We start from the raw sequence: 12,966 nt of genomic DNA, 5'->3' as shown, positions 1-12,966 counted from the left end.
CACAGCAAAGTTCCGGAAGCAGCGTGACCTCTGCTTTGAAGATGGATCGGCGCTGGAGGGGCGTCGGCCTTCTGTTCTGGGGGTATGGATGTACTTTTGGAGGAGACACCCCTGACCATGGCCGTGGGGGTTACCTCGTTGGTTCCCCTACCCCACTTCCGGTTTGGAAGGCCCCTCACGAACCTTGGTCTTCTGGACATGATGAGTATTTTCTTCGAATTTACGGTTTTGAGTCTGTTCTTCCTATTGTTTTCTCTTTGTGGGGGGGGGCTGGGAGTTGGGGGGTTTGGAGTGAAGGGTGGGGGGGTCCCATGACGGTGAAGAGGGGGGGCTGCTGCGAGGATGCTTGCTGTTGTGTGTGAGTGCTCTGGATTGGTGTGGGCAGGTTGGAGTTGCGGATAGGATTGCTACGGGTGTGTGAGAAGCTTTGGGCTACAATGGGGGGAGCGTAGCTGATCCTCTGAAGTTGCCTCTGACTGGAGGGCTCCTGAGTACGGGGGTGGGGACTCTTGGGGTGGCAGTGGAGAGTTCTGGGATTCATTTCTATTATGTTGATTAGCATAGGAACTTGGAACGTCAAGGGTATGAATTCGCCGCAGAAGAGGCAGAAGGTGTGGAAGTATGTAGTGGATCACCAGCTTGATATAGTGGGGTTGCAGGAAACTCATTTGGCACGAAAGGATGAGTTGCGTCTACGGCATAGGGCATATCCCATTATCTATAGGTCTTCCGCTGCCACGAAACATAGGGGGGTGGCTCTCCTTTTCCGCGCTGCACTTCACTTCCAACCTGTAGAGGTGCGTAACGATAAGGATGGCCGTTGGTTGATGGTCAAAGGGCTCATTCAGGGACGACTATGCACCTTTGTGGTGGTGTATCTTCCCAACGCTGGTCAGAATAAGTTTTTACAAGGCTTGTTGCAGAAGGTTGGGGATTTTGCGGAGGGACATCTGTTTCTGCTGGGGGATTTTAACCTGGTATGGGACAAGGAGATGGACAGCTCAGGGGGTCATAGGGCAGGTACGGGAGTGTTTTCTGCTTCAACGCAACAGGAGGTGGGGGAGCTGGGGCTGGTTGACGGTTGGCATTTTTTCCACCCAACTACAAAGGATTACACGTTCTTCTCCCACGTACACCACTCCTACTCCCGCTTAGATTACATTTTCCTTGGCCAATCACTGCGCGGGGACATTGTGGATGCCGCCATTCTTCCGATATCCGTCTCGGACCATAGTTTGCTGGTGCTTAGCCTTCGTTGGTCGTCGCCCGGTGCAGGACAGCGGAAGTGGTACTTCCCGGCCTCGGTGATCAGGGACGATACGTCCAATAAAGCATTGCGGCTTGCCATTAAGGAATTTTTTGATCTTAACCCCCCGTCGGATACCTCGCTCTCGAACACGTGGGACGCCTTTAAGGCCTCAATCAGGGGCACGTGTCTGGGCCTTAACTCGCAGCTCAACACTCTGTGGAGGAAAGACCGTGAGGCCCTGGAGACTGAGGTGGTCGAGCTCGAACGAGCTCACAAACTCAACCCCTCGAGGGTGACCCTCCGTCCACTGACGGCGGTGAGGGGGAAATTGAGGGCGCACTACGCCAATAGGGCCGAACTCGCGCTCTTGAGACTGGGGCGACAATCCTATTCCTGTGGGAACAAGGTGGGCAGGCACTTGGCACGTCAATCGCGGGATAGGAGAGAGCGAGAGTATATAGGAGGCATCAGAGATGCTGCGGGTGTGCTGCAACATCGGGACGAAACGAAGGCGGACATTTTTGGACGCTTTTATGCTGAACTGTACACGGGAGATAACCTGGGAGCAGAATCCCAAAAAGAGTTTCTGCGATGTCTGCCCCTACCCCGTATATCTAAAGAATGGAACGAATTATTGGAGGCGCCGATCTCTAGAGAGGAGGTTCTCTCGGCCATTAAAAACTTGAAGTTGCACAAGGACCCGGTCCGGATGGTTATACCGCTGTTTTTTACAAGGCGTATGCTACCGAGTTGTGTGACTTCCTAGTGTCTCTTTTTAACGATATGGCGACATCCGGAGCCTCTACAGGGACTCTGGCCGAGGCGGTGATCACGGTTCTGCTGAAGCCGGGGAAGGATCTAGCGCACTGTGCGTCTTTTCGCCCCATAGCTTTACTTAACATCGACGCTAAATTATATTCAGGGATCCTGGCTTGCACCATACAGGATTTGATGCCGGCAATCATTCACCCGGACAAGTCCGGTTTTATCAAAGGACGCCAGACCCACGATAATACTCATAGAGTGGTTCACTTAATCGAAAAGGCGGACAGGTTCCGTATTCCGGCAGTGCTTGTGGGCCAGGACGCGGAAAAGGCTTTTGACCGGGTGGATTGGGGCTTCTTGTTTAATACGCTGACGGCTTTTGGTTTTTCAGACAAATGTATCACTATGGTGAGGGCGAACTTCTGCAGTCCGCGATCGAGAGTGGTAGTGAATGGCCAGTTGTCGGCCTTCTTCCCACACTCGAGGGGCACCAGACAGGGTTGCCCCCTCTCTCCCTTGCTGTTCGCGCTTAGCATTGAGCCCCTGGCGGTGGCGGTGAGAGAACATGAGGGGGTGCGAGGCATACCGTTAACGGGAGAGCAACATAAGATCTCGCTTTTCGCGGACAACATCTTGTTCTCGGTGGCGGACCCGGCAAGTTCCTTGCCTTGCGTTAGGGAGATTCTACTAGAATTTGAGGAAGTGGCGGGATTTAAGGTGAATTATGGCAAGTCATATATTCTGAATTTGACTCTCTCACAAACGGACGCTGACACCCCTGGCCTGGGCAACCGGGTCGATTGTTTACCTGGGAGTCCACCTGACCCCGACGGTGGGCAAACTGTTTGCGGCCAACTTCCCACCCCTCCTGGCGAAGACCCGAGCCGAATTGGAGAGATGGAAACCCAAATTCCTGTCCTGGTTGGGTAGGATACACGCAATTAAGATGGTCCTTCTCCCCAAATATTTGTACTTATTCCAGGCCCTACCTATTCCGCTAGATAGCGCTTACTTTCTGCAGCTTAAAACGCAGATACTGCGATTTGTTTGGCAGGGGGGCCGAGCCCGACTGTCCTTCGCAGTCTTACGCCGGCCTAGATCGGAGGGCGGAGTGGGTCTTCCGGACCTGCATCTCTATTACAAGGCAGCCCAACTGAAGGTATTGGTGGAATGGTCGCAGCAGCTTTCAGCAAAACATTGACTGCATATGGACCGGAGTGTGGCTGGCCGGTCTATATGGGATCTGGCCTGGAAGCCGAAGAGGGACCGCCCCTTGAACGCTTATATTAGTACCCCCACGGGTACTACATTGAAGGTCTGGGATACCCTGGCTACTGACGAGCGCTGGACGACTTTCCCTTCTCCGTTCACGCCCTTGCATTTTAATCCGGCCTTTCCGCCAGCGCTTAGTGAGGGGGCCTTTGACGCCTGGAGGGAGGGTGGCTGTAGGGCACTAACCCACCTGTTTCATGGCTCAGACCCTTTGACCTTCGCTAACTGTGTACGGGACTATCAGGTACCACAGACCGATAGGTATCGGCATGCCCAATTGCTACACTGGGCCACGTCGCCGGGAGTGCTGGAGGCGGCTACGAGACCCCCCTCGACGTTCGAGGCTTTTTTGCTGCGAACGTCCACCATGAAGGGAGTTATCTCCTTCCTCTATCAATTATTGCTTAAATCCGAACTGTCACCGAGGCCGCGTTATATGGAACAGTGGGAAGAGATGGTGGGAAGAGATGTTACCGATAATGAATGGTCGGCACTTTGGCGGGATATGACCCAATTTAACCACTCGATACATCTTAGGGAGGCTCACTTAAAGACTCTCACGCAATGGTATTTATGCCTGACTAGGCTCCACCGCATCTACCCGGCTACCTCGGATAAATGCTGGAGAGGATGTGGACTCCTAGGGGACTTCCGCCATATTTGGTGGGACTGCCCGGTGATTCGGCCCTATTGGGAGGAAATCCTCTCACATATCAAAGATATCCTCCAATACCCTATAGAGGACTCTATGGCCTCTGTACTGTTGTGATTGCGAGATCCCGGTCTTGAACACCAAACACGATCTGATAAAAAGATTATGTGGCTGTGCCTGGGGGCGGCCAAGCTCACGTTAGCAGCGGCATGGAAGCGAAAGGTGGCACCAGCGATATCTCTGTGGCACGCACGGCTTTGGAAGCTTTTAAGCTTAGAAAGAATGGCGGACATCTTCCTCGGTAATTACAAGAATTTCACATGTGTGGGGACCCTTGGTTGCCTTCCTATCTAAAGGCCTGCCGTCGGCTGTTTGCCCAGCATCTTTGAGATCTCTACACCTCTTCCAAATTTAGTGCGGCTTTCTGAATGAGTGTGGTAAGTGTGTGTCACCGTCATGGGGGGGGGGGGGGGGGGGGGGGGGGGGGAGGTGGGGGGGGTTGGGAGTTGCATTTTCTTCTCTTTTTTTCCTTTCTCTTTTTGTTACCAAGGTGCACGTTCGCGTCAGTAGGTGCATTTGAATGGACTACACAGGCCTAGAGACCTGCCTGGTTTGGGACTTCCTCTCTCTACAATGCACAGCACCGATGATTGACTGTTTGACCTATTGCTCTTATTTCCTGCAGGTACCTAGATTGACTGGCCTAGATTTATCTTTGCAGTGTGCCAACACCATCGTTTTGATTTGGAATGCTCCCCCTGCGTGGGGAAATGTGCGGCACCTCGGTGCTCCTTTTCTGTGTTTCCTTTTGTTTTATGCAAAATAAAAATGTTACAAAAAAAAAAAAAAAGAAAAACCTGATTTCTGGGCCCCACTTCTGTTAAATGTTTTTAATAACCTAACTAATGCCTCATTACCAAGTTCGTGGTCAACAAGCATTATTGTTCCAATTTTTTTAAAGGATGATCACTCACAACCCAGCTGCCACAGACCGATTTCCTTGATAGACAATACCCTGAAAATTTTAGGCAGAGTTTTATATAATAAAATGTTTAATTGGGCCAAGGAAAATCGTATTTTAGAGCAGTGTCAACTGGGTTTTAGGAGCAATGTAGGCACAAATGAACAATGCACAAGTCTCAAAGAAATCATCGGAAAATATACGATTGCACAGTGATCGCCAATATATCTGGCTTTTATGGATCGGACCTCTGCCTTCGATTTTGTTAATAGGTCTCGTTTATGGTTTATTCTGTTAGCATATGGCTTGGGTTGGTCTTTGCTGCGAACGGCACCTGGTCTGAACATGTGGTGTTTTGTAAGAACAAGTTCTCAAAGACCTCCAATACTATCCTCAGCCTCTCTCACCCAAAAAGAACAGAGGCTATTTAAGCAATTTTAAAGATTTTTAAATCCCAGTGCATACCCACAGCTACTTGTGGCGCAGAGGTTTGGGGCATCGTTAAAAGCCTTAGCATCCAATGAGAGGAAAATAGATTTTGTCAGAAACTTTTGGGTTCACCGATTTCCACCTCTCAGTGTGTTTGCCACAACTAATTGAAATAAGCCACATTAAATACTTCATAAGGGCACGCCCTGCTTTATTCTAGCTAGCCATATGGAAAAATCCAGCAGCGTCCCCACATTTTCACCTTTTAATACCATGTCCATCTCTAAGCCCATTGCCCCTGCCCTAGATATATATGCTGCAAAGGCTGTGGGCAGCGCCCTTTATGGTGCCGAGCTGTGGGGCTTCGAATGTATTAGTGCACTTACCACTTCTGAGAATAAGTTCCTCAGAGAGCTAGCATCCCTTCCGATGGGTACCCCCATCAAACCACTATTGAGCGATCTGGGTCGCCGCCCTATCCGGGACTTAGCTAGGCTACGACCTCTTTTATATTGGGCCAGGCTATGGCGGACCCCCGAGCTCTCTAAGTACCTTGATGGCTTGATAGAGGTTATGAACCTTAATGGTTCTTATAAAGTTAGTTGGATCCGTAACATTAAGAAGCTTTTGAGCGAAACTGGTTTGCCAATTAGTTGGGAGCGTGGAGCTTCCGTATCCAAGCTTGAACTCAAGCGAGTCTACTGGAACTGGGTGGACGAGCAAGATCTAAGGGACCCAAACCAGGGTAGGCTGACCGAGGAGTTTAAACAGCACAAATTTAAGCCTCGCTTGGAGCCTTACCTGGACCTTATTGTAAAACCAAGGGATAGATCGCTGTTCATCCACTTCAGGTTGGGAAATTTACCTTTACACGACTACACTTGTAAGTGGAAGCCCCCGTACCAAACTCCATCCGACTGCCCTACCTGTAATGGCGTCACTGAAACTATTGCCCATGTTTTTTTTGTGTGCCCTGCTTATGCAAAGCCGAGACAGAGATGCCTAAAACCTACATGTTTATTGCTCGGAACCAGGAATCATTCCGTAGCTTTGAGAATTTTAAAGACCGACACCAGCACATGTCTAGTTTGTGGGGTTGCTAAATTTTTGAGCTGGGCCTGGGTAATCAGAGCAAAATCCTTGAGATGACCCAGTTTTTAATCAAACTTTCCTAATTTTTACTTTCACAAAGCTGCTATTGTTTAATATGCTTCTTAACTTATTTATTGTAATATGAATGTTTTTACTGTAACTAATTCTGCAAAATGTAAAGATCTATGAATTGTAGTATTTCTTTTTATCTTTTGAATGTGCTTTTATGATATCATGTGTTTATCGAAATAAAGCTTTGAACTGAACTGAACTACCAAGTAGGTTGTCCTATGAATAAATGAAATTTAGGAAGCCACATTGGTTTTCAAAATTCACTGTTTACGCAGGCCCATTCTAACTTAGTAGTGCCTCCATGTCTCCAGGTGTTGGCCCTCTACATCAAACCAGGTTTTTGGACAGCAAGGGTTGTCCTATGATGAAGCAGGACACCTGGTGGTTTCTGAGGACAACCCGTTACATTTTTTGTATGTCCAGCACTTCTATTAAGTAGTGCCAAGAGGGACACCGTAAAGTAAGTAAATATCATTCTTGGGTTGCTTCATTTGTCTTCATACAACTTCAAGGTACCCCATAGGGGAGTAGCTTGTGTGATTGTATCCAGGGCCTTCTGAACTGTATGCAAGAGAGTAACCACAGTTGCTGTGGGGCCAAAGAGGGAAGTATAACTAGGAGTGCTATAGAAAGCTCCAAGGTAACCCGACTGTTGCATATTGAACCTATCCATACAAAATGTAGGTTTGTCTGCGAGGAGATAGACAACTGCTGATGGTGGTGGTAAGTCGTGCCACCCAATAATACTTCTGGATGTCAGGCAGGGCTATCCCCCCATAATTTCACCCCCTTTTGAGTTTGTGTAATGCAATCCTGACTGGCCCTACAACCCAGAGCAGCGTTATAAGATCCTTTTGAATGGCTTTAAAATAGGAATCATGCACCATGGACAGAGTGTTCAGTAGAACGTATAGAAAACATGAAAAGGACATTATTTTAAATAGGGCAGTGCTTACCATCTTGCCTCATTCTATCCAGTGGCAGTGAGAGGTTGTTGGTGTAGAGTAGCACAGGATCCATGCTGGTATATATGTGCCCAGGTATCGAAAACCTTCCGTAACTATTGTCGCTTCTCAGTCCTGGGGACAGTCGTGGCTCTTGGCCTCGCAGGAGATACATTAGGGATTTTTCCAATTTATAGTGTAACCCGAGTAGCGCCAAATCTGGTAATGATCTGAATGAGCCTACTGAGTGTATTGACAAAATCTGTAACATATAACAGGATGTCGCCCACAAACAATGATATTTGGTCTTTCTAGTTTTCATTCCAGTATAGACCGCGGACCATTGGATCCTGTCTGATCCTGGCCACCAAAGGCGGTAGTATCAGGGCAAAAATCAGTGGCGAGAGAGGGCAACACTGACGGGTGCCACGATGAAGGCTAAAAAACAGAGACAGCCCTCCATTGACCCTCACCTGAGCCAGTAGGCCCGTGTAAAGCAGTCTCACCCAGCTGATGAAACGCAGGCCAAAATCCAGTCTGGACAAGACCTCAAACATATAGGGCCACTCCACTGTGTCAAACGCCATTCAGGAATCAAGAAAGACTACTAGGGCTCGCTCCCGGATATCGTTAGACTGACTCAGCACACCATGGAGACGTTGCACGTTAAGAGTTTTAATTTGGCACAGAAGCAAGTAGGGGATTAGTCTTGAGGCCATTCATTTATTGAGCTTGATTGTCACTCATTTTGGGCCAATGGCCTTGCCCAGATAGAGATCACAAATTGCTTGTATTATCTAGCCTTCAGGTAACTCTTCTCCTAAGAGAGCCCTGTCAGACTGCTCAAGGCTTGGAAGGAAGATGTCAGCGAGGAGCTCCCTGAATTCTTTCACCGTGACAGTAGCCGCCGGGGAGTATATCGGAGTGTGATAAGTGGCAAGGGCATTAACTATTATTCCAAGGCCTGTCTATACCTCTGACATCCAGCGGCCTGCCTGTTCCCTCTAGTCCAACTAGGCCAAAGGTTTGCCTGCCTTGTCACCAACCTCATTGGGGCAGTGCTGCGTTGCTCTATGAATCATTTTGGCGACAGCAGTGTCCTTGTCTTTATATTCTTTTTGCTTTAGTTGCAAAGCATGTAGGCTGTTAGCAGAATCTCCAGGGTCTGGTGGCTCAGTAAACTACTGCATCCTCTCTAGAAACCTGTGTTTGACCTCATGGTTCTCAAGCGCTCAGCACTGCCAAATGCATCCAACACAGCAGAAACATTAGAGAAATGTTCACCATAGTAAAGGATTTAATTTCACTGGACACCAGTTCCACAAACATCACTCCATCCTGGAACCTCTGCACCCAGCTCCCCAACTATTTCAGGCACAATTTCAGCAACATCTACAAAAATGTTGATCCCACGCCAGATCCATCCACCATTGCAGCCCTCCTGCCCAATAAGACGAACCCCCTCCCACCCCCGGACACCGTCATGACCTCCTGGCCCATCATAACATGGCAAAAACTGCAGCGACAATACGATCCATTCCCCCAGGAGCTCCTTCGGATTCCTGTCAACACTTCATCTACCGCAATGGACTGAACTTCATCTGCACACCCATGATCCCAATACACAACAACTCCATCAGCACAGCTACCTTCCTGGATGCTTGGAAACAGATAACTAATCTCTCCCTTCTGTAGAATACCTCAACAGAGCCTAAAACACTGGCTAACTACTGACCAATCTCTAACCTGCCCTACAGTAGGATGGGCCTGGAGAAGAAAAAAAAATCAACAAATAAGTGGCTGATCCCTAAATAACAACCTCCTCCTCAATTCCACTCAATTCGGATTCAGGCCCAACCACAGCACCAAAACCACCCTCATTGCCACCATAGAAAACATCTGACTGATCATGGACAGAGGCTATACTCCAGCTCTCATCCTACTCGATCCATCTGCCACCTTTGACACCATCTCCAACCCCATCCTCATTCAAAGGTTCCACAAAGCCAGCATGCGAGAACACACACTCTGCTGGATCTTGCCCTTCCTCACCAGAGGTACCCAGCCGGTCTGCCTGGTCCCCTACACCTCAGCTGTCGCCAACCTCATCTGCAGAGAACCTAGAGGATCATCACTCAGACCCATGCTATTCAATGCCTAGATGCCCTTGCACGCCCACATCATCAAATCCTACGGAATCAACACCATCTTTATGCAGACGTCCTTTTCCTCTCCGACAAAACAACAAACACCCAGATCAACTTTACCTCATGCATGACCAAACACACCAGTTGGATGAAGACCAACTGTCTAAAACTCAAAACAGACATGGTACTATTTGGTAACGACATTTACCTTTGGAACTCTACCTGGCCGCTAGCCGATCTCGGATCAACAGATTGTCTTTCAAGCCAAGTACCTGGGTATAATGGTGGGCAACCAATTCTTGATGACCAGCCAAGACAATGTGGTAACCTCCTCCTTTTGCTATGCCCTAAAGATCTTCAAACAAATCTTCAACTGGTCGCCAATCAACAAAAGTAGAACCATCACCCAGGACCTTATCACCAGCATATTGAACTACAGCACTCTATGTTGGCATAACCACTCAACTGACAAGCAAACTTCAGGTCATACAAAATGCAGCAGCCAGACTCACATTCAGGCTCCCTTCTCACACATCAATGAGCCCCACTGGCTCTCCGCTCACAAACATGCACTCTTCAAGCTTCTCACTCACATGTACAAAGCCTTGAATAATCTAGGTATTATCTTACCTTAACACCTGCTTACATTTCCACACACCAAAGATAAACCTACCCTTGGCCAGATTCCTGCTCACTCATATCCAGTGCCTCTGCAGTGCAGGTGGTCGTGCCTTCTGTGGCTTTGTGTCTAAGGTCTGGAATTACCACCTCCTTCACATCAGAGCAGCCTCCTCAGTCATTGAACACGACTCTTTTCCTAGACTTCAGACTCTGCATCGCAGACCCCTTCTATCTAGCATCTGGATAGCCTCCTGGGTGAGGTGTGCAATCAACAAATATTCATTACGTAACATGGGCATAGTTTCAGAACCCGGAAGGTCCACTCAGCCTTTCATCTTTCCAAAGGAGGCAAAATAAGTACCATGAGTTGGGTAACAAATACCTGCTACTCAGCTCCAACATGACCCAAGGGTTGAGCGTGCGCATTAAAATACACGTTATGTTTAAGAGGAAAGTTAAAAGTTATAAACACAGCTATAAACATTATTAGCACATGACTCACAAAAAACTTACATCACTTACTTTACCACCAAAAGTGATCCCTTGCTTGTGCACTGGGATTTTTCAAAACAGTGTTTCTGGTGGAAGACAAAGGCAAGTACACTTCATCGCTAAAAGCTGTGGCAGAGCCCAGTACCAACCATCATGCTAGGATTACTTGATGGAAAACAGCAGTGTGTGTAGTTAGCTTCTTGGAAGAAAGGATCATATCTAAAAACATGCACAGAGGACCAGGTCTTGAGGTGTACACTGCCACACATATTCCATCCCATGTTGAACTTAGATTACATATCTTAACGTACTTAAGAATGAGCACTCTTGAGGAACAGTAAGCGGGTAACAGAGACCCTTAGGGAAAGAAAACTCCAGAGACAACTGACTAGCGGAACAGGGAAAATAAGGGACAGGGAAAATAAGGGAAAGGGAGATACGGGTGCATGACAGTCTCACACCAAGAGCCAATGGGTTCGAATTCAGAGACAAGGACATGGGATCAATGGACTTGAGAACAGAAATAGGGCCGGAAAAGACGGCTCATGTCCCTGCCAAGTATAATTAGCTCAGTAATCCAGAATGACTGACTAGTGCAGCACCATGCAGGGAAATCCATAAAATTGTTCTCTCGCACTTAGGAAACAACATTGAAGGGAAAACTCTCTCTACAACCCACTCTACCCACGTTTACAAGGGCCAGAAGGTCGTTACATCTCCCTGTGCCACCCAGACCCACCCACACCTCTTATATTAGTCTGTCTGAAAGAACCTAAAGTGTCAAGACGCTGGGGTGAGGCGCTATACAAAAACTGTATACCCTAACACAGAACAATAGTGGTGATACAGACATCAAAATGAAATAAATTTTTGTTGCCGAGCACAGGTACAGTCCTACTGGTCAGATGCATTTGGTGACGGCCATGCTGACTGCGAATTGCATATGGCCTCTTGCAATAGACAAAAGAAAACACAAGTTCATTGTTTTCTTCTGCGAGATCCAAACCAAAAAAAACTACGGCTTCCTGACCACGAGCATGATGCAGGAGATGGTGTCAACGGCATTGTTGCTCACGCTGAACTGAAGTGGTTTATTCGGAGAAAGACAAACAATAACAAATAGTGCAGATCATCTGTAACACGTCTAAGGTGGGAGGTGCCGCGGGGTAAGGATTTCTTAAGGTTATACTTAGCTGCATGTATGACGGGTACCTCTTACTGCCCTGCTGTGTGCTGGTACAAGTGTTCCTGCTTTGTCAAACGGCCAATGCACTTTACATATGAACTTAAACTCCTCGTGATTCACTTACTCCTACAATCTGCCACAGACACATTAAATGTTTTGTGTTGGAGTACGACTTGTGAGTCAGCACTACCGGTGAACAAAAACAATCCATATTAGGAAATGATGTTCCGTACAGCAGGGACTTCTAAACGTTAGTATAGCAGAAAGAGGACGTCTACGTTCACAGGAATGTGTGCCAAGCATTAACTCAATAACGAGGACCGGAGCACACGAGTTAAAGAGATATTCAGACTATTTTGTTTTGTACAGCAAGTTAACATTCGACTGGCCCACGACAGCACGAATGTGAGAGGTCCTTTCTAAACACAAATTAAAGAGACGGTTTGAGCTGTCGGCTAAGAACGTCTATCGGGTCAACAAAAAGTGCAAAGACGGTGTAGAACGAAGCTTTGGAGACCAGTCCCGCTCATACGTACGCGAGAAAACTAAAGGCACAGTTCGCACAGGTTGTTTTATATGACAAGTGGCGCATTCGTTCGGCCTTCTCACCTGGGTCTGTGCGCTCACGAGGCCAGGATGGTACAACAGCGTCTTGGCTGCCAGCAGTCGCAGCCTTCATCCACATCACCAAGCGCATCCGACTGCCTACCTGGCAGGGAGGAGGGAGGATCAGAAGCCTTCCTATTGGGAGAGGAGCAGCTCACCTGGAGCATTCCATTTGTTTTGGGTAAGGAGGGGAGGAGAAGGAGGAGCCGAGACGCTCCTCTTCCTTCCAGCACGAGAAGTGACTCGACAATCTGGAACCAAATTAAGACTCCCACACCATACAACAAAAAATCGGAAGCTTGTTTTTCCACAAACAAACGTGACCTCTGCGCGTGTGGGCGTCGTCTGCAATGACACCAAACGAGCCGGCCTCTGCGTTGCAGCTATTTGGGAGCAGCCGGGCTTTGAGGACGGATTCCCAGGCTGGCTAATTAGAGGCTGCGAGCAAGTCTGATGCAAGTGGGGACGCACACGGCAA

General features: G+C 48.2%; 1 protein-coding gene across 2 annotated transcripts in view; it reads right to left on the bottom strand.

The window, feature by feature from the left end:
- The window catches only part of GRAMD1C (GRAM domain containing 1C), a 1,543,720-nt gene extending 1,531,097 nt beyond the window's left edge, over positions 1-12,623 (bottom strand). For both annotated transcript variants that reach the window (XM_086935588.1, XM_086935589.1), the window contains exon 1: positions 12,492-12,623. The gene's annotated coding sequence lies outside the window, so the exon portion shown is untranslated. The remainder of the gene's footprint in view (positions 1-12,491) is intronic.
- Between the last annotated feature and the right edge of the window lie 343 nt (positions 12,624-12,966).

The sequence above is a fragment of the Lissotriton vulgaris genome, chromosome 8 (assembly GCF_964263255.1).
Source record: "Lissotriton vulgaris chromosome 8, aLisVul1.2, whole genome shotgun sequence".
NCBI lineage: Eukaryota > Metazoa > Chordata > Amphibia > Caudata > Salamandridae > Lissotriton > Lissotriton vulgaris.
This window is presented reverse-complemented; position numbering and strand designations above follow the sequence as displayed.